This window comes from Martes martes (genome assembly GCF_963455335.1).
Source record: "Martes martes genome assembly, chromosome: 3".
Lineage (NCBI taxonomy): Eukaryota > Metazoa > Chordata > Mammalia > Carnivora > Mustelidae > Martes > Martes martes.
The window spans coordinates 102,359,059-102,377,728 of NC_137890.1; the positions used below are offsets into that span (position 1 = coordinate 102,359,059).

The following is an 18,670-nucleotide window of genomic DNA, read 5'->3' on the forward strand; positions in this document are numbered from 1 at the left end:
CAGAGTAATCGTCCTTTGAATTGGGTAACTTTAGTCCATTATTCAGAAAGTATTACAGGGGCTCAGTCAGTTAAGCGTCTGCCTTCAGCTCAGGTCATGATCTCAGTGTTCTGAGATCCAGCCCCACCTTGGGCTCTCTGCTCAGCAGGGAGTCTGTTCCCTCTCACTTTCCCTCTGTTCTCTCTCTCTCTGTCCAATAAATAAAATCTTTTAAAAAAAGAGAAAAAAGGAGGGAGGGAAGGAAGAAGGGAAGGAAAAAGAAAGAAAGAAAGAAAGAAAAGTACTACAGTCTTTCATTTATTTCATGACATCCCTGTGAGGTCGCCAGAGGGACTGCAGTGCTCTTTTTAAGAAGGAGAACCTGTGTTCTAATTGCTGATAAGAGGTTGTGGTTGGTTATGGTTATAGATAATGGTATTTAGGGGTGAGAAGGGGATTGACAGACGTGCTTCATTGAATCTACTTGGGAGAATGGAAACTTGGCTCTTGTTTTTTATCAAACATACACACACACACAAGATCTCACATATTTCCTCAGTCTTGGTTCTCATTTTATTTGTTGTCACACGCACACATGACTCACATACTTCCTTGTCCTTTCCGCCTCTGTGGCTGTCACAGATTGAAGAGGTGCAGGCTTTTTAAACAGTGAGTTAGTTGTGAATCATAGGCAACTTTGGAGTTTTATATTCTAATGAGCCCCAGCTCTTTAGCGGTAGAAAAACTACACAATGAAAATAGAAATGTGTACTGTGTCAAATTTCCCATTTGTTGTTGAAGTTTAAAATCTCTAAATAAGAAGATACTCCCAATCTGAGCCTCTTTTCCCAATTTCTGTAAATTTGGGATCTGTATTGCCAATTCAGGTTCAGAGCTATCAGAAGCAGAATTCTGTGCTAAAGCAGGTGAAATGGATGGTTTGAAAATGGATGGGTTATCTGCTTTTTGAACCAAAGTATAACCTTTTATCTGAGAGAAAATTACCAAAGAAATCATTCCAGTGTAGAACAGAGGCTAAGGGAAGTTGGTATTAATATAGTGACTTTTTCAAGATCAAAAGACACCTGTTTTTATAAGTTAACTTGTGTAGACCTACATGCTGGGTAGAGGGGCTTTCTTGAAGGAAGATCAAGCCTTAAAGGACCTATATAAAATGACTTAGACTTTAAATTTCCCCACGTTTGTTATATTTATCAATACCTTGAAACAGAAGCAATCTTGTCTCCTTGATTTGCAAGGGAGGTGACCCCAGGAGTGCGTGTAGAGGTGAGAGCACAGCTTTGTACTGTCCCCCACGTTCAACTTTAAATATGATAGCAGGCACTAAAAACTGTCAGGTAGGGACACCTGGGTGGCTCATTTGGTTAAAGTGTCTGCCTTCGGCTCAGGTCATGATCCTAGGGTCCTGGGATTGAGTCCCACATCAGGCTCCTTGCTCAGCAGGGAGCTGCTTCTGCCTCTGCCAGCTGTTCCCTCTGCCTTTGCTCTCTCTTTCTCTGACAAATAAAGAAAATATTTTAAAAAAACTAAATAAAAATTTAAAAAATAAAAACTGTCAAGTAGATGCTAATAACTACACTTTGAAAAGAACCATACCAACTTTAGTTCCTGGAACTGCTTCTGCAAGAAAACAAAAATTTGCTGAGCTAGCCTTGGCCAGAGGAATAGCTTGGAAGCCTAGCAATTAAAAGAGAAGTGAAATTCCTCTCCAGCTTGAATCTTGAGAAAAAGTTTTGGGAATTACTCACAGGTTAGGGCTATAACCTAAGAGAATCAAAGAAATTTGAAATAAGCTAGCTGTTACTTGATGGTAGTGATTATTACTGTGCAACAAACTAGTATTAATCTCTTCTAACTATGGATTGCCAATGTGAGAAATGGAATGAGTTGCACATAAAGCAAGAATGTGTATCCTGTCAGTCTTGTATTCTGGTACCTTTTATGTTAGTTATTAGATAGGAATACAAGTCATACAGAATTAATTAAGGATACCTTTGGGTGAAAAACATTTGTAATTAATGTTATTTTTCAAAATATAATAGCATTCTTTACAGAAAATTTTGTTTCTGATTCTGGGCAATATTTAATAAGCAAATTGCCATAATATTTCAGATTTCCGACTTAAAAATCAACTGTTGGCACTTATTAACCAAATCATTACTGTGCAAGGGCCAATACTGTAGAGACCATTCCTTCATAAATCTAGATTTACTAGCTTGTATAAATTATATTTAATCATACATATTCCACTGTGTTTACATGCAGAGCAGAGATTTATCTGAATATTCCAGCATCTAGAGCAGGGCCCAGCCCAGGATAGAAGCTTGGTAAATGCATACTAAATGAACACACTTCCTTAATGGTAAAGGCCAATTTACAAATATGGATTGATACAGATATGTTATTCATTCTTGTTTGTATATAATTACTGGCCTTAATAATATTTTGTTTCTGTAAACTTCATGTACTTTTAAATTTTTTCATTAATTTTTTTACTACAAAATGCAACTTAAACAGTCAGTACAAAGATGTGTAAAAACAAAGTTAATCATCATGCCCCACTCTGTGCTCATGTCCAGTAAACAGTGTTCCTATGCTAATATGTGCCTTCTGTCACATTAGTCTCCTGACCAAACAAACATATACACATATAAAATACATGTATATTGAAATTAGGTGGTAGATTCTAATGAAATAGACATTATCTTGCAATTTTTCTTTAATAGTATATTGTGAATATCAGATTAGTAAAATTTAGTCTAAGGCATTCTTGTTTTATGTGTGGCTTTTTTCCTCATTTCTTCACAAACATAATTTTGCGTAAATGAAATCATGTCACACAAGCAGTTTTCTATTGTTCTAACTTCCTTCTCTCCCCCAACCCTTTCAGTGAAATTATTCCCCATATACACACATGCTGGGTAACCCATGTTTCTCTCCTTCCTCACTTTCCTCCTTGTACCTAATCATATGCTAACATGGATAATGGGTATAGAGACACAATTAAGATTGATTAACACAGACACAAAATGGAATTTATAAATAATTTTAAATATGAAATGTCTATAGTTTGGGTTTTTTAAATACACAACCATATCACGTTTGAAATATGATGAGAGAATTTAATCTGTATCTACAAATGATACAGATTTTTTTCCTGTAACTTCATTTGTTTGTTTATTTTACGACACTGTGCTTGTAACCTCTGCCATTTTCTCAAGAGTCCAGATGTATGCGATATTCCTTGAGGCTCTTCCTCATGGAATCTAACCACTTTGATATCAGGTTATGAGATGGTCTAACTTAGCTGCTTTTTTAAATAACTGAATCTTGTGCCTTTAGTCATTGATGGGGGGGCATGGTAAGGTTAGAAAGAAGATAAGCTTTGGAATCAAACAAAACCTGACTTCAAGAAGCCTTTGTGACTTTAGGCAAGTTAGTCTTTTTGCGCTTTCATTTTCTCCTTTGTAAAATAAGGGCACCTCATAGGACTGGTGTGAGGAATTCCATGTGTAGAACTTTGTGTGTGGAAATTATTCTAGTATATATACTTGCCTGTGTTCTTAAGTAGAGGACAATAAAAATAGTTAAGCTTTTTCATTGCTGATTCAGAGCCATAATCCTGAGCTTTGGTAATTACATTGTACCCCCACAGAAATTTGCAGCATGTTGGATATATTTTCATTTACTTTCTAAACTTAGGATCTTACATTGTCATTATTGTCAGTATAAGTGCTTTAAATCTGCAATGCAGTTACCAGAACTAAGTTTTTAAAAGAAACACTGTGAGTCAGATGTTGGAGGGCTCTACTTTGAAAAAAGATTGATTAAAAAAAAAGATTGAGGAATTTGTGAATTTTTTTTGGGGGGGGGTGAATTGTCTTAATAGTTCCATGCCTTTACTGCTTACCTGGTTCCAAGCTCTCTTCCCCATTATCGTGGTGGCTGTGCACTTTCCCAAAAAGCAGTAAGAAAGCTGGAAGAAACCATAGAATATCATTAGTCTGTCCTTAAGACAAAGTATTTTTGAGTGTTATTCCCATGTAGACTAAATATAGTAAAATGTTCATTTGTTTTGTGTATTGTGTTTTCTGTGTGAACAGAATTTACGTATTTTTTCTTTTCTAGTATGCCAAGCCAAGACTTCTTAAAGGACGCTACATTTTGTAGATTTTAAAAAATTTGTCTCTGTTTACTTCACTGAATTTGAAACCTGTATTTTTGCCAAAACATTAAGCTGAGGAAAGAAAAAATATATGCTCTCTTCAGAGTAACTCACATAAAGAGAAATATGTGAAGTTGATCACACTGTGGATTTGTATTTGCAAATTTTCATGTTCCCTATAATTTATTTGTAATTCCAAAGTGGATATTCACAGGCTTTTTCAGTCATTGTGGATATGCACAGAACAGTGAAAAATTTCAGTCACATTCTCAGCTGAGGTCAAACAGGTTGACCCTCTTCCTCCTTATATTAGTTCTCATACTGTAAATACTCTTTTCAGCCTAATGTCACAGTTTAGGCATTTTTGTGCTATTATTTGGTGATTTTGCTGCTTAAAATTGCCCCCAAGCATAGTACTGAAGTTCTAGTCTTCCTAATCAGAAGGCTATTTGATGTGTCTGATAGAATAAATATTTATGTTCTGGCATTAATTATATTGTTGGCCATCAGATCAATGTTAAGGAATCAACAATGTGGCACATTCAGAAAAAGGAAAAAGAAATTCACCAATCTGTAGGTGAGGTGACTCCAGAAAATGCTAAAATAACATCTAAAGTGTGTGATCAAGCTATGGAAAGGATGGAAAAGCAGAAAAATTTTTGGATTTCTGGGATGACAACCAATAAAAAAAAGCATAGTGACAGCATTGTTCTGAGGCCAAAAGCCAAAGAGATTTATGGTCAAATAACTCTGGGTCAGGAAAATGTTAAAGCCTTCTCAAATAATGTTTCATTATAAAGAAATATTGCATGTAATTAGTTATTGTAAGAAAGCTATATTAAATAAAATGTCTTTAAACAGAAACACACATAAAAACAGGTTATGTATTGAACGGTTGACAAGGATATTGTGATCAGAGACTCTCAATAACCTAACCCTGTATTTCCTGCAGGGACAATGGCCCGGTATTTGCTAATTCAGTGTTCGTATGACTTTCACAACATAATTGTCAGGAGTAACAAGAACCAACTGAGTCTTAAGCCTAATACAATGTTAGGCACCATAAGGCATGCAGAATGGAGTAGTAATATAGAATTCGTATTGTTACTGAGTTTTAATCATTACTACTGCTAAAGCCTACTTAATCTTAGTAAAGCATGACGGTCAAGTAAAGACTATAAAATATATTTAGATAATGGAAGAAAGATAGGACATAATCCTTGTCCTTAGGGAGCTATAGTTTTTTATGGAAAGTTAAATTTATACATAAGGAAAAAGAAATTCATACAAAATGCATATAAGGAAGAGATAATTTGGGGCACTTGGGTGGCTCAGTCGATTAGTGTCTGCCTGGGGTTCACGTCATGATCCCAGAGTCCTGGGATGGAGCCCCACGTCAAGAGTCTGCTTCTCCCTCTCCCTCTGCCCCTCCCCACTGCGCATGTGTACTCTCTGTCTCTCAAATAAATAAATAAAATCTTTAAAAGAAAAAAAAAGGAAGAGATAATTTGAGAGTATTAACAAAGTATATATAGATACTAAGCATTTTGCTAACCAAATGGTATATAACCATATTATCATTTGAGCCCTATGTGGTCAACATTTCTTCACCTTCAGTTTCATTTCATCTAAAATGGTGTTTCTATTACAAAAAGCTTATAAATGCAGATAAAACCTTTCTTCCAAAGTTTTTTCTTGTGTAAACGTTTTACTTGCCTAGAAGCTTGTCCTCAGAGTGTTCTCTGAGAAGAATGTGTGTTTGTTTTTATTTTATGTATAGACTACGAAACACGGAAAAGGTTAACCATAGAATTTAACCTAAAGGCATAAACTCTTTGACCCTGATTTCTAGCACCCTACCTTGTTAACATATCTACCAATGATTCCTAATCTTATCACATCCTAAAATCATTTATAGGGCTCTTTAAAAATACTGGTCATAACCCCTAGTTCTCCACATTACCTTTCCCTGGCATGGGCCTGATGATCTTAAGCCTGAACATAATTATTTTTTGAAGCCCTCTGGGTGATGATTCAGGCAACAAGAGTTAAGACCCATTCACCTGCACCTAACCAGCCCTTCTCCTCTTTATCCATAGACTTGAGCTGTGTGTAGCCACAACTCAGTAATATTTTACACATTTGCAAGAAAGTTATGTCTGTCACTGTTTATTTGCAAACTTTCATCCAAGACCCAATATTTGAAGATTAAAACTGTGTAAATTATCCCATACCAACAAGTATACTCAGTTTTAGATGGAAAGTGATATTAAACTCTGAGCTCACAGGGTCCTCATCCAAACATTCTTTATGTTTTTACTAAATGGACTGTAATGAGCTTCATTTCATTCCATTACCAGATTATAAGAAGAGAGAAGATTTCTGCAAAAACATTGAGACTTTGTTTCGAAAAATGTCTTCCTTGGCTCGAGTTGCTTAGCAACCTCTCTCTCTCTCTCTCTCTCTCTTTTTTTTTTCTTTTTGCAGCGGCTCCTTATGCAGAAAAATAGAATTTGAATTACTATTTTTGCTTTCAGCTCACCCTTTCAGTTATCACTGAGGAGACTTTGTGTTTAGATTAGATTGTGTTGCTATGTATACTGTGAAGTTTTGGCATAGCCTGATATACCTTACAGGTCTTGCCACTTAAGCAAGCCAAGCAAGCCATATAGTGGTCTGAGAAACTAGTTTTACAACTAATCGTGGGATTTCTCTTCAGTTTTTGGTATAGAGAGTAAATTAACTCCATTCCTACAGTGTCTTCAAAAGTGGCCAGCTAGTTGGATAAATCTTCAAAATGCCCTCATTTTTGGTGGTTTTTTTCCTCCTGCTTTACCTTTCATTTCTCATTTTTATCTTGAAACTCAAAAGGAAAATATATACCTTTGTTTTTGATCTGTCATCTCAAAGGGCTAGCATACACAGAGAGAAACTTTGAAGAGACTGTAACCTCTATTTTTCAGAACTTGCTAAAAAATGCTTCACGGTATCTTTATGAAATGATGAAAAAGAAAACCTACTTTTAAGTCTTTTCCCTTTTTCCTCCCCACAGTATGTTTTTCCCCATTTTTATATTCTACTATTCGTATGGTATCCCCTTTGTCCTACTTCTGGAACCTGTCTTGAATTCATTTTATTTCTTCTAAACTTCTGGTTTTGCATTTTAATTTCTTCATTTGCCTCAGCCATCCTTTAAAATAATTGTCAATAACAAAGTATCAGTCTGACCCATATCTTTTGGTGAAGTTTTGCTTTTGTTGTTACTAACAAGGAAGTTAACACCTAGCCTAGAGAAATAAAATGTAATAAGAAAATGACTTTTAGGGGCGCCTGGGTAGCTCAGTGGGTTAAGCCTCTGCCTTTGGCTCAGGTCGTGATCTCAGGGTCCTGGGATCGAGCTCTGCATCAGGCTCTCTGCTCAGCAGTGAGCCTGCTTCCCCCCCCACCCCTGCCTGCCTCTCTGCCTACTTGTCATCTCTGTCTATGAAATAAATAAATAAAATCTTTAAAAAATAAAAAAAGAAAATGACTTTGGGAGCTAAAACATTGCCTTTCCATAACATTCATTTTCTCTTCAGTGAATATAAAATCTTACTATTTTTGTAGGCATGAATTTATCAGCAAATTCATTAGTAAATTTTTACTCACGAAAACGATGTTAAATAGGAAGGAAAAGGGTGCTATAGCTATTTCATTTTTTATGAATTTGCCAAGATGACTGATAGTAGTAATATTTTAGATTAAAATAATAGTATTTAATAGGGATTTAAAGAATTGCGGGGAGTGGTGACCTTTCATGTGAAAATCTCATCATTTTATACATAAGTAAACTGACCATACTTGTGGCCCTCCCTCATTCACTCAGTGGGTATCTGTCAACAACAGAATATATTTCTCCTACATCTGTATTTTGTCTTTAAAACAGTCTTTTCCCTATTTCTCATGATATATGATACATAGTCATTGTAGAGAATTTGAAAATATAGAAGAATTACAAAGTGTAAAAAAAGGAAATCGACTACAGTCTCACTACAAAGAAATAATTACTGTTAAATTTTGATGTGGGAGCACCTGGGTGGCTCAGTTGGTTGAGTGTCTGCCTTCAGCTTGGATCAGAACCTCTGGGTCCTAGGATCGAGCCCTGCATTGGGCTCCCTGCTCGGTGGGGAGTCTGCTTTTCTCCTCCTGCCCACCCCATGCCTTCACGTGCTTGCTCTCTCAAATAAATAAATAAAATCTTTTTAAAAAAAAATTTGGTGCACTTCCCAAGTCATTTCTCAGTGCACACATAATATGTAAACTTTATTAGGAATTAAATGTTTTAAACGTATTTTCTGTATTTTTAATTGTATTATTCATCAGCTCTGGTTTAAAAATTAAACCACATAAAAATACATGGAGTAGAATTTTTAAAATTCTGCCTTATCCATTGCCCTTTGTGCAAAGCAATTACTGTTCACCAAAATAATCACAATTTAAACTTTGGTATGTACCTTTCTAATACTTTTACTACTTTTAAGTAGATATGTAAAATAGCTGTGGTTTGGAAAAAGAGCATCACTGTTTTTGTTTTTAAGGTGGAGAGATTAGGAATATTTTTGTTGCTACTGTGAAATTTTTTGCATATGTATATTTATTTATAGAAATGTTTTATTCTGCAGCTTGCTTTTTTCATTAAATGTTACTTTTGAACATCTTTCCACAGAGTATTTGAATTTTTCCTTTTAGGTTAGGATGGAGAGAAACCAGCTTGTAAGAGGTTAGGCTAAGGAATTTGTTTTAGACTTCTAATAATAGCAAAAAATGTGGTTTCTGAAGCATGAAATTGATGTGATAACGTGTTTTTGTTTGTTTGGGGTTTTTTTATTGGTTCAGTAGCAATCACGGAGACACATTTGAATTGAGCAGAGACCACAAGCATCAAGTAGCAAGATCTATGCTTGTGGTGGTCGCAGTAGGAAGGGGATACATTTAGGTGACCCTTTGAAAGAAGATACAAATATTTGGTGATATTATAAGTGAGGATTAGGGGCACCTGGGTGGCTCAGTGGGTTAAAGCCTCTGCCTTCAGTTCTGGTCGTGATCCCGGGGTCCTGGGATCAGGCCCCACGTCGGGCTGTCTGCTCAGTGGGAAGCCTGCTTCCCTCTCTCTCTCTCTCTGCCTGCCTCTCTGCCTACTTGCGATCTCTGTCTGTCAAATAAGTAAATAAAATCTTTAAAAAATAATAATAATAATAAGTGAGGATTAGGGGTGCCTGGGTGGCTCAGTGGGTTAAAGCCTCTGCCTTCGGCTCAGGTCATGATCCCAGGGTCCTGGGATCGAGCCCCACATAGGGCTCTCTGCTCAGCGGGGAGCCTGCTTCCCTTCCTCTCTCTCTGCCTGCCTCTGCCTACTTGTAATCTCTGTCTGTCAAATAAATAAAAATCTTTAAAAAAAAGGATTAAAGAAAAAATTCAAATATCTTGGTGGAAAATGTTTCACTAGCAACAATAGAATGCTAGGGTTGGAGATTGGTGTAATTATTATTTGGGTATTGTTTACTTAAAAATACCTACTAGATGTAGGGTCAACAGACTTTTCTGTAACAGGCCAGATAGGAAATACTTTAGGTTTTAAAGGCAAAAATATGAAATTTTATTTTATTTTTTATTTTATTTTATTTTTTTAAAGATTTTATTTATTTATTTGACAGAGATCACAGGTAGGCAGAGAGGCAGCCAGAGAGAGAGGAAGGGAAGCAGGCTCCGTGCTAAGCAGAGAGCCTGATGCGGGGCTCGATCCCAGGACCCTGGGATCATGACCCGAGCCAAAGGCAGAGGCTTTAACCCACTGAGCCACCCAGGTGCCCCACCATTTTAGAAATTTAGGTAATAAAAGAGAAAGTAGATTTTCAGGGGCACCTGGGTAGCTCAGTAGGTTGAGCATCCTACACTTGATTTTGGCTCAGGTCATGATCTCAAGGTCCTGAGATCAAGCCCCATGTCAGGCTCCCCCCTTAGCAGGGAGTCTGCCTGTCTCCCTCTCCCTGTTCACGTGCTTGCATGCTCTCTCTCTCTTTCTAATAAATAAATATTTTAAATCAATAAATAAATTTCTAAAGAAATTTTATTGACAAAATTCAAAATATAGCAATAATTGAGCACAGTTTTTTTTAATACAGACCTACTAATGAAAATAGAATTACTTAAGGTAGGGAGATAACATTTCATTTAATTGGTGCTCAAAGTGGGTATTCTCTGTCATCAAATTATTTGCAGATGTTTATCAGTAAAAACCATTCTTGGCGTGTGGGCTAGTCAGAAGCAGACATTGGGTCGTAATTGGCCCAGTGGCCATAGTTTGCCAGTACCTAGAGTAGATGATTAGTAGCCAGCAAAAAAGACCAATAAGAAATGGTCTGAAATGAAGGCTGATCACAAAGGAAAAGAGGGAAGGAGTAGCCAACATACAAGGAAATTTCAAAGATTAACAGTCAGGTGTTGCTGGGGAGCATGACAACCATTAGGAGGGAAAGACATTGGATGTAAGAAGAAGAGGCCATTTGCAGCCTTTCAGACAGTATGTAGTGGCTTGGAGAACCCACTTGTTTATGAAGGGTCCAGGGTATTTATTCAAAAATAGATACTAGTTTTTTGAAAGATATAAAGGAAAAATGCAGATTAAAAAGTGTATTTTTTAAACATTAGGGGGGAAAAAAATCTCTTAGTCTTCCCTGCCTACTTTTTGAATCATTAGATTTTTACCACTTTCTTCACCATGTACATTTTAAGTTTTTCCAAATTATTTCTAAATATCCACAGTGACATTCTGCACAGCCCAAGATTTTGAATGGCTTTCCATTTTATTGGTATTTCTCCAGGTCATAGGTAACCTAGATAACATGCAGTCCCCTGAGATAAGCCAACTTTAGGAGGCAGAAGAGGTTTGTCTTGGAGTGCCCCTCTGACATATCCCATGTATTTTTATTTTTTGAATAATTCCTTTGGCTTGGGAATATGCTAACTTTGTATTTTACTTACTGGTGTTGGGAACAGTATTTGGCAAGGTGCTGAAAGGATCTTAAAAGTCTACATCCTCTTGTCTTCCGTTTCTAGCCCAGGTGGAGTGTTAGGGACTAGATTTATCCTCCTCCCTTAACTTAAAAGCCAGAGAAATATATGAAACAAGTTTTCTTTAGACAGTGAAGGAGTATAAACCCTGAGAGAACAACATAAAATGAGTTATCTGTACCCCCAACTTGCTGCCTTGAGAGAGTTTCCCAGGCACCACTCAGGGAGAGGTCCCCAAGAAGAGCCTCTCTCTAAATTAAGGAGATGAGGTTAGGAATGCAAGGAAGCCAAGGTGGCTGGACCTCACAGGGCAGAGTGCTGAGGAGAAGAAGCTGCCAAGAAAAAGCTGTGGAGATCTACAGAGGGACTCTTTTAAGTCTAGTTGATTTCTGCCTGGTGCTTGTATGTGCAAAAACCATACAGGACCAGGAACAGATTAATCCCTGGAACTCACCCAAGGACAGGACTGGTTTATAGTCCTAACAGCCAGAGTGTCAAAACCTCATAATATATGAGGCATCGAGTAGAGGGCGTAAAAAGACATGATCTCAGTAGTGGGGGAATATTAGCCCTGGATTAAAGGCTGCTCTCATCATGCCTAAAGAAAAGAACTCAAAAGAATTAATTTGTTTCTAGATAACTTAACTGTGACCCAGAACAAAGCTCAAAAATACTGTTAAAAAATACAAGAATATCCAACACTCAACAAGATTTAAATTTATAATATCTGCCATCCAATCAGAAATTACCAAGTATGGAAAGAAATAGGAAACTAAGGCAATAATGAGGAGAAAAAAACAGTTAATTGAAATTGATTGTGAAACAATATAAATATAAAATTCAGAGAGAAAAAAGATAGGAGAAAAAATTAATAGAGCATCAGTGCTCCTCAAGGGGCCTAATAAATACATATGTAATTGGCATCCTCAAAAGAGAGAAGAGAAGAGATGAAAAAATATTTGAATAAGTAGTGAAGTTTTTTTTAATTTGATGAAAATTATAAACCAGTTTCAAAAAGTTCAGCAGTCTCCAAGCAAAAGAAGCCTGAAAGAAAAAACTTCTAGAAAAGTGGTAAAGAGAAAATCATAAAAGCAGTGAGAGAAAAAAAGACATTATATATTGAGGAACAAACAAAACTGTCTGGGAGACAGTGCCACAACATCTTTATTTCAAGCAGTGAAAGAAAAAATCTGGGATTTTGTACAGTAAATGTTTTTCAGAAAAAAACATTAAATGAAGACTATTCCAAATGTACAAAAACGGAATTAATAACCAGCTGACCTGCACTGCAAGAAATGTTAAAAGAAGTTTTTCAGATAGAAAGAAAACTATATCTGATGGCAACTGGCCCTGTAAAAAAGAATAAAAATTAAAAGTCAAGCAGTATACTGGCTCAAAAAATCAAATTTAAAACTTCTGGAGAATATATCAAGAATTCTCAAACCTCAGTCAAAACAAAACACACCTTGGCAAACAGTTGTTTAAAATCTTAAACTTACACCTGCTCTGTGACCCAACTATTCCACTCCTAGGTATTTAACCAAGAGAAATGAAAACTAGAACCAACCCAAATGTCCAGCAACACCTGAATGGATAAGCAGTTTGTGTTACATTCATCAGTGGCATATTACTTAGCAAATAAAAGAATGAACTATTGATATATACAACAACATGATGAATGAATCTCATAATTATCCTGAATGAAGAAAAGCCAGACAAAAGTATATATATGATTCCATTTATATAAAACTCTAGAAAATGCAACCTAATTTCTTTGGTGACAGAAAGCGGAGCAGTGTTTGGTCAGGGTATGGTTAAGGGGGAGTTGGTGGGGGAGGAAAGAGGGAGATACTGCAATGGGGCAGAAGGCAGTTTTGGGGGTTAGTGGTTAGTGGTTTTATGGTATATATGTATGTCAGAACTCATCAAATAATACACATTGTGCGGAATTTGTTTTCTATAATTTATACCTCCATAAAGCTGTAAAAAAAAATGATCTTGGGCTTCTTTTCTTAAAGTTTGAGCAAAGACTAGTTTTATTTAAAACCAACACTCAGTTGAGTGTTCAATTCCTGATTTCAGCTCAGGTCATGATCTCAGAGCTGTGAGATCGAGCCCCAAATGGGGCCCTGCACTCAGCAAGCAGTCTGCTGGAGATTCTCTTTCTCCCTCTCCCTCTGCCTGGCACCCCCCGCCCCCAGTTCACACACTTTCTCTCTCTCTCAAATAAATAAATCTTTAACAAAAAATATGAAAAGAAAAGAAAATGAAGGAAAATGCTGCAAAACTAAGAAATCTTTAAAATTGAATATTTTTAAGGAAACATAAATACTGCAGAGCATTTAACAGAGACATAAAAGTAGACCCACAATAATTGATTTTAAAACCTTTTACAGAATCATTTTGAAGATGAATTTTTTTAAAGATATTATTTATTTGAGAGACAGAAAGAGCTCTAGTGGGGAGAGGAGGGAGGGGCAGAGGGAGAGGGAGAAACACACTCCCTGCTGAGCAGGGAGCCCGATGCAGGGTTCCATCCCAGGACACTGAGATCGTGACCTCAGCCGAAGGCAGATGCTTAACCAACTAAGCTACCCAGGAGCCCCCAAAATGAATTTTTTTTAATTTAATTTTTAAAGGCTTTTTAAAAAGTAAATGCCTGAAAGTAATTCCAACAAAATAGGTATAAAGCCTTTATGCAGAAAACAAACACAGAGAGAAACTAAACATCTCTGGCTTTTTAATAAACTATTAATTTTCTATTTTTCTGCTAGGCTGATGAAGTTTGGGTTAAATTTATAGGGGCACACCTGGGTGGCTCAGTCGCTAGAGTGCACAACTCTTAATCTCAGGGTTGTGAGTTTAAGCCCCGTGTTGGGCATGAAGCCTACTTTAAAACAAACAAACAAACAAACAAAAAAACCCTGTAATGAAATTTGCTTCGTTGCCACACATGGTAAGTGAGACATTGGGACCAGTGGGTTTCAAAGGGTCTGTTCTGTGTTAACTGCTTTAGTCTTTTTTTTCTTTTAAGATTCTATTTCTTGATTTGTCAGAGGGATAGAGAGAGCACAAGCAGGGGGAACAACAGGCAGAGGGAGAAACAGGCTTCCTGCTGAGGAAGGAGCCTGATGCAGGACTTGATCCCAGGGTCCCGGGATCTTGACCTGAGCTGAAGACAGATGTTTAACCAGCTGAGTCACCCAGGTGCCCCTGCTTTAGTCTTTTTAATTCAGAAGAATTAAATATGTGATACCCAGACTACTACAGTCCCCAAGTGGATTATGTTGATTAATTACATCTTGAGGGAACATGGCTATGGGTACTAAGTAATGTTATAAGTTCGTGAAGCTATCAGACATCAGGTAGTTTAAAAAGGCAGAAAACGAAATGACTTCTAGCACACCTTGCCAACTGTTCATAATTTTTCAAAGATACCATCCTTAGTAGCTACTAAAAACTGTAGCAGTTATGGAGTTTGCTTTTCAAATGAATTAATTACTGCTTGAGAAGAATACACTCAGTCCTTGTCTCCCATCCAAAAAAATAATAATAATTTGAAATAACAGACATATTTACAAAACCATAAAGAAAAGGTGATGGCAATAACGTTTTTTAAATTTATTTATTTATTTGACAGAGAGAGAGAGAGATCACAGGTAGACAGAGAGACAGGCAGAGAGGAGCAAACAGGCTCCCTGCTGAGCAGAGAGCCTGACACAGGGCTGGATCCCAGGACCCTGAGATCCTGCCCTGAGCCAAAGGCAGAGGCTTAACCCACTGAGCCACCCAGGCGCTCCATCATTTTTGTTTTGGATTTCCCATACTGCTTTCTTAAGTCATCAGCCTTTTGGTGGGCAACTTCATGTGATAGAACTCCTTTGTGAATACCTTTTATATATATACCATTTTTTGTCCATTCTTCCATTTTCTTATTTGTTTGCAACAGTATTATTGAGATAAAAATCACATACTATACAGTTTACCTACTCAAAGTGTAGTTTTTAGTATATTCACTGATGTGCAACCGTCACCACAGTAAATTTTGGAACATTTTCATCTCTTCAAAAAGAAACCCTGTGGTGGGGAAAAAAAAAAAGCAAGTGTCCATCAGCAGATTAATAAACAAAATGTGAGGTGCACATACTATGCAATATTATTCAGCCTTAAAAGGAAGGAAATTCAGACATGCTGCATCATGGATGAATCTTAAAGACATTATGGTATATGAAATAAGCCAGTTACAAAAATACAAGTTATTATATGATTCCATGTATATGAGGTACCTAGTAGTCATATTCATAGATACAAAGTAGAATGGTGGTTGCCAAGGGCTGGGGAAAGAAGGAGTGGGGAACTGGTATTTACTGGGTACAGTTTCAGTTTGGCAAGATGAAAAAGAGTTCTGGAGATGGGTGGTGGTAATGATTGTACAATAATGTGAATATACTTAATGGCACTGACCTATGCACTTAAAAATGGTAAATTGTAAGTTATGTGTATTTCACCACAATTAAATGTTTTAATGTAAATATACTGATGAAAATAAAAAGGAAAGAAACTGTACTCTTTAGCTTTCACCATCCGATACTGTCACCGCCATCATTTCCCAATCACTAATCTTTCTGTCTCCATAGATTTCCATTACAGACATTTCATATGAATCGAATCATATGAATCCTTTATGATGAGCTACTTTCACACAGCATAATATTTTTAAGGTTCTTCTATGTTATCAGAATCAGTAGTTCACTACTTTTATATAGTCCACTGTATGGATCTACCACATTGTCCTTAACCATTTGTTAACCGAGGACATTTGGGTTGGTTCCACACCAGCTGCTATAAACATTAGTTTGTAAGTTTTTGTGCGGGTCTATGTTTTCATATCTCTTGGGTATATACCTAGGAATAGAATCACTGGATCACATGGTGACTCTGTTTAGTCATTTGAGGAACTGCCAGACTTTTCCAAAGCAGCCACACCATTTTAAATTTCCTTAAATAATGCATGAGTGATTTAATTTCTCCACATCCTTGCCAATACTTGTTAATTATTGGACTTGTTTATTATAGTCATTCTAGTAATGTCTCATTGTGCTTTTGATATTGATTCCCCTGATGACTAAGATATTGAATATCTCTTCATGCGCTCATTAGCCATTTGTATGTCTTCCTTGGGAAATGTCTGTTCAGTTCCTTTGCCCAATATAATTGGGTTATGTGTCTTTTTATTGTTGAATTGTGTGAGTTCTCCCTGTATTCTGATAAAAGTCCCTTAGCAGATGTATTACTTACAAATATTTTCTCCCATTTTGTGGGTTGTCTTTTCACTATATTGATGTAGTCCTTTCAAGTACAAAGTATTTAACTTTGATGAAGTTACCTATTTTTCTATTATTGCTCATCCTTTTGGTGTCATATCAAATAATTACCAACTCTAAGACCACAGATTCATAGTCTATATTTCTAAAAATTTTATAGTTTTAGCTCTGACATTTAAATCTTTGATCCATTTTTAGTTAATTTTTTTATGTGATATGAGACTAGACCTAACTACAGTCTTCCGCACATGGCTGTCTAGTTGCCCCAGCACCATTTGTTGAAAAGACTGTTCTCCCATTGAATGGTCTTGGCACCCTTACCAAAAGTCAGATGATCAGGGTGCCTGGGTGGCTCAGTCAGTCACACGCCTGCGTTTGGTTCAGGTCATGATCCTGGGGTCCTGGGATCCAGCCCAACGCTGGGCTCCGTGTGCAGCAGGAAGTTTTCTTGTCCCTCTCTCTTCACACCTATCCCCCACTTTGTGCTGTCTTGCATGAATGCTCTCTCTCAAATAAATAAACTCTTAAAAAAAAAAAAAAAGTCAGATGATGATAGATGTCTGGGTTTATTTCTGAATACTCTTCTCTTGCTCAGTATGTCTGTCCTGTGCCAGTGCCACACTGTATTTATGAAGTTTGAAAGTGGGATACGTGAGTCTTCCCAACTTTGATTTTTATCAAGATTGTTTTGGCTATCCTGTGCTTTTGCAATTTTACATGAATTTTATAATCAGCTTGTCAATTTTCACAAAGAAGTCAGCTGGGATTCTGGTGGGGATTGCATTGAATCTGTAGATTAATTTAGAATATTGGAATCTTAACTATGTTAAGTCTCCCATTCCATGAAGACGGGATGTTTTCCAGTTATTTAGATCTTTTATTTCAACAATGTTCCTGAGTTTTCAGAGTTAATTTTGTGTTTCTTTTCTTAAATTTATACCTAAAGTACTTCATTTTTTAATGATACTGTAATGGAATTGCTTTAATTTTATTTTGATAAGTCATTGGAAATGTATAGAAATACAATTTATTTTGTATTTGCATTTTTTAGGTTTTTCCATATATAAAATCATGTCATCTGTGAAAATAATAGTTTTGCTTCTTCTTTTTCAATCTGGATGCCTTTTATTTTCTTGCCTAATTTCTCTGTCTAGAACTTCAGTACAATGTTCAGTACAGTAATGAAAGCAGATGTCCTTGTTTATGATTTTAGCAGGAGAGCACCCATTCTTTCACCTTAAGTGTGATATTAGCTGTGGATTTTTTATAGAAACTCTAAGTCAAATTGAGAAAATTGTTTTCTATTCCTAGTTTGTTGAATATTTGTTATGGAAGAGTATTAAATTTTGTCAAATAGATTTTCAGCACCTATTGAGATGATCATGTGATTTTTGTATTTTAGTCTGTTGATAGGATATATTACATTAATTGATTTTTCAGATGCTAAGTGGCCCTGGCATTCCTGGGATAAATCCTACTCTGTCTTGGTATATAATTATTTTCATGTGTTGCTGGGTTCACATGCTAGTTTAGTTTACTAAGGATTTTTTCATCTATATTCACAGGAAATATTGGTCTGTTGTTTTCTTGTGATACTTTTGTTTGATTTTAGTATTGGGGTAATACTAGCCTCATAGAAGGAGTTGGGAAATGTTCTATTTTTTAGAAGATTTTATGAGGAAGTATTAATTCTTTAAATGTTCGATAGAATTCACTGTTGAAGGCTTCTGTGTGAGAGCTTTTGTGTTTATAAGTTGTTTTTTGATTATGTCTCTTGGTTTGTTTTAGGTCTATTCAGATTATATCTCCTTGATTCCATTTTGGTAGTTATATATTTCTAGGAATTTGATCTAATCTATTGGTGTACAGTTTTTCATAGTGTTCCTTTATTATGCTTTTTATTTCTATATAGTCAGTAGAAATCTCCCCTCTTTGTTTCTGATTCTAATAGTTTGAGTTTTCTCTTTTTTTCCTTGGTCAGTCTTATAAAAATCTTGTCAGTTTTGTTGGTCTTTTCAATGAACCATATTTGGGATTTGTTTTTTTCTTGTTTTCCTTTCCTGCATTTTATTTCCATTGCAATATTTATTATTTACTTTCTTTCACTTGCTTTAGGTTTGGTTTGCTCTTC

General features: G+C 36.2%; 1 protein-coding gene across 2 annotated transcripts in view; it reads left to right on the plus strand.

Moving 5' to 3' along the window:
- The window catches only part of R3HDM1 (R3H domain containing 1), a gene marked incomplete at its 5' end in the record, with an annotated part of 131,595 nt that overhangs the window by 83,953 nt on the left and 28,972 nt on the right, over window positions 1–18,670 (plus strand). The gene's annotated exons all lie outside the window — the stretch shown is intronic.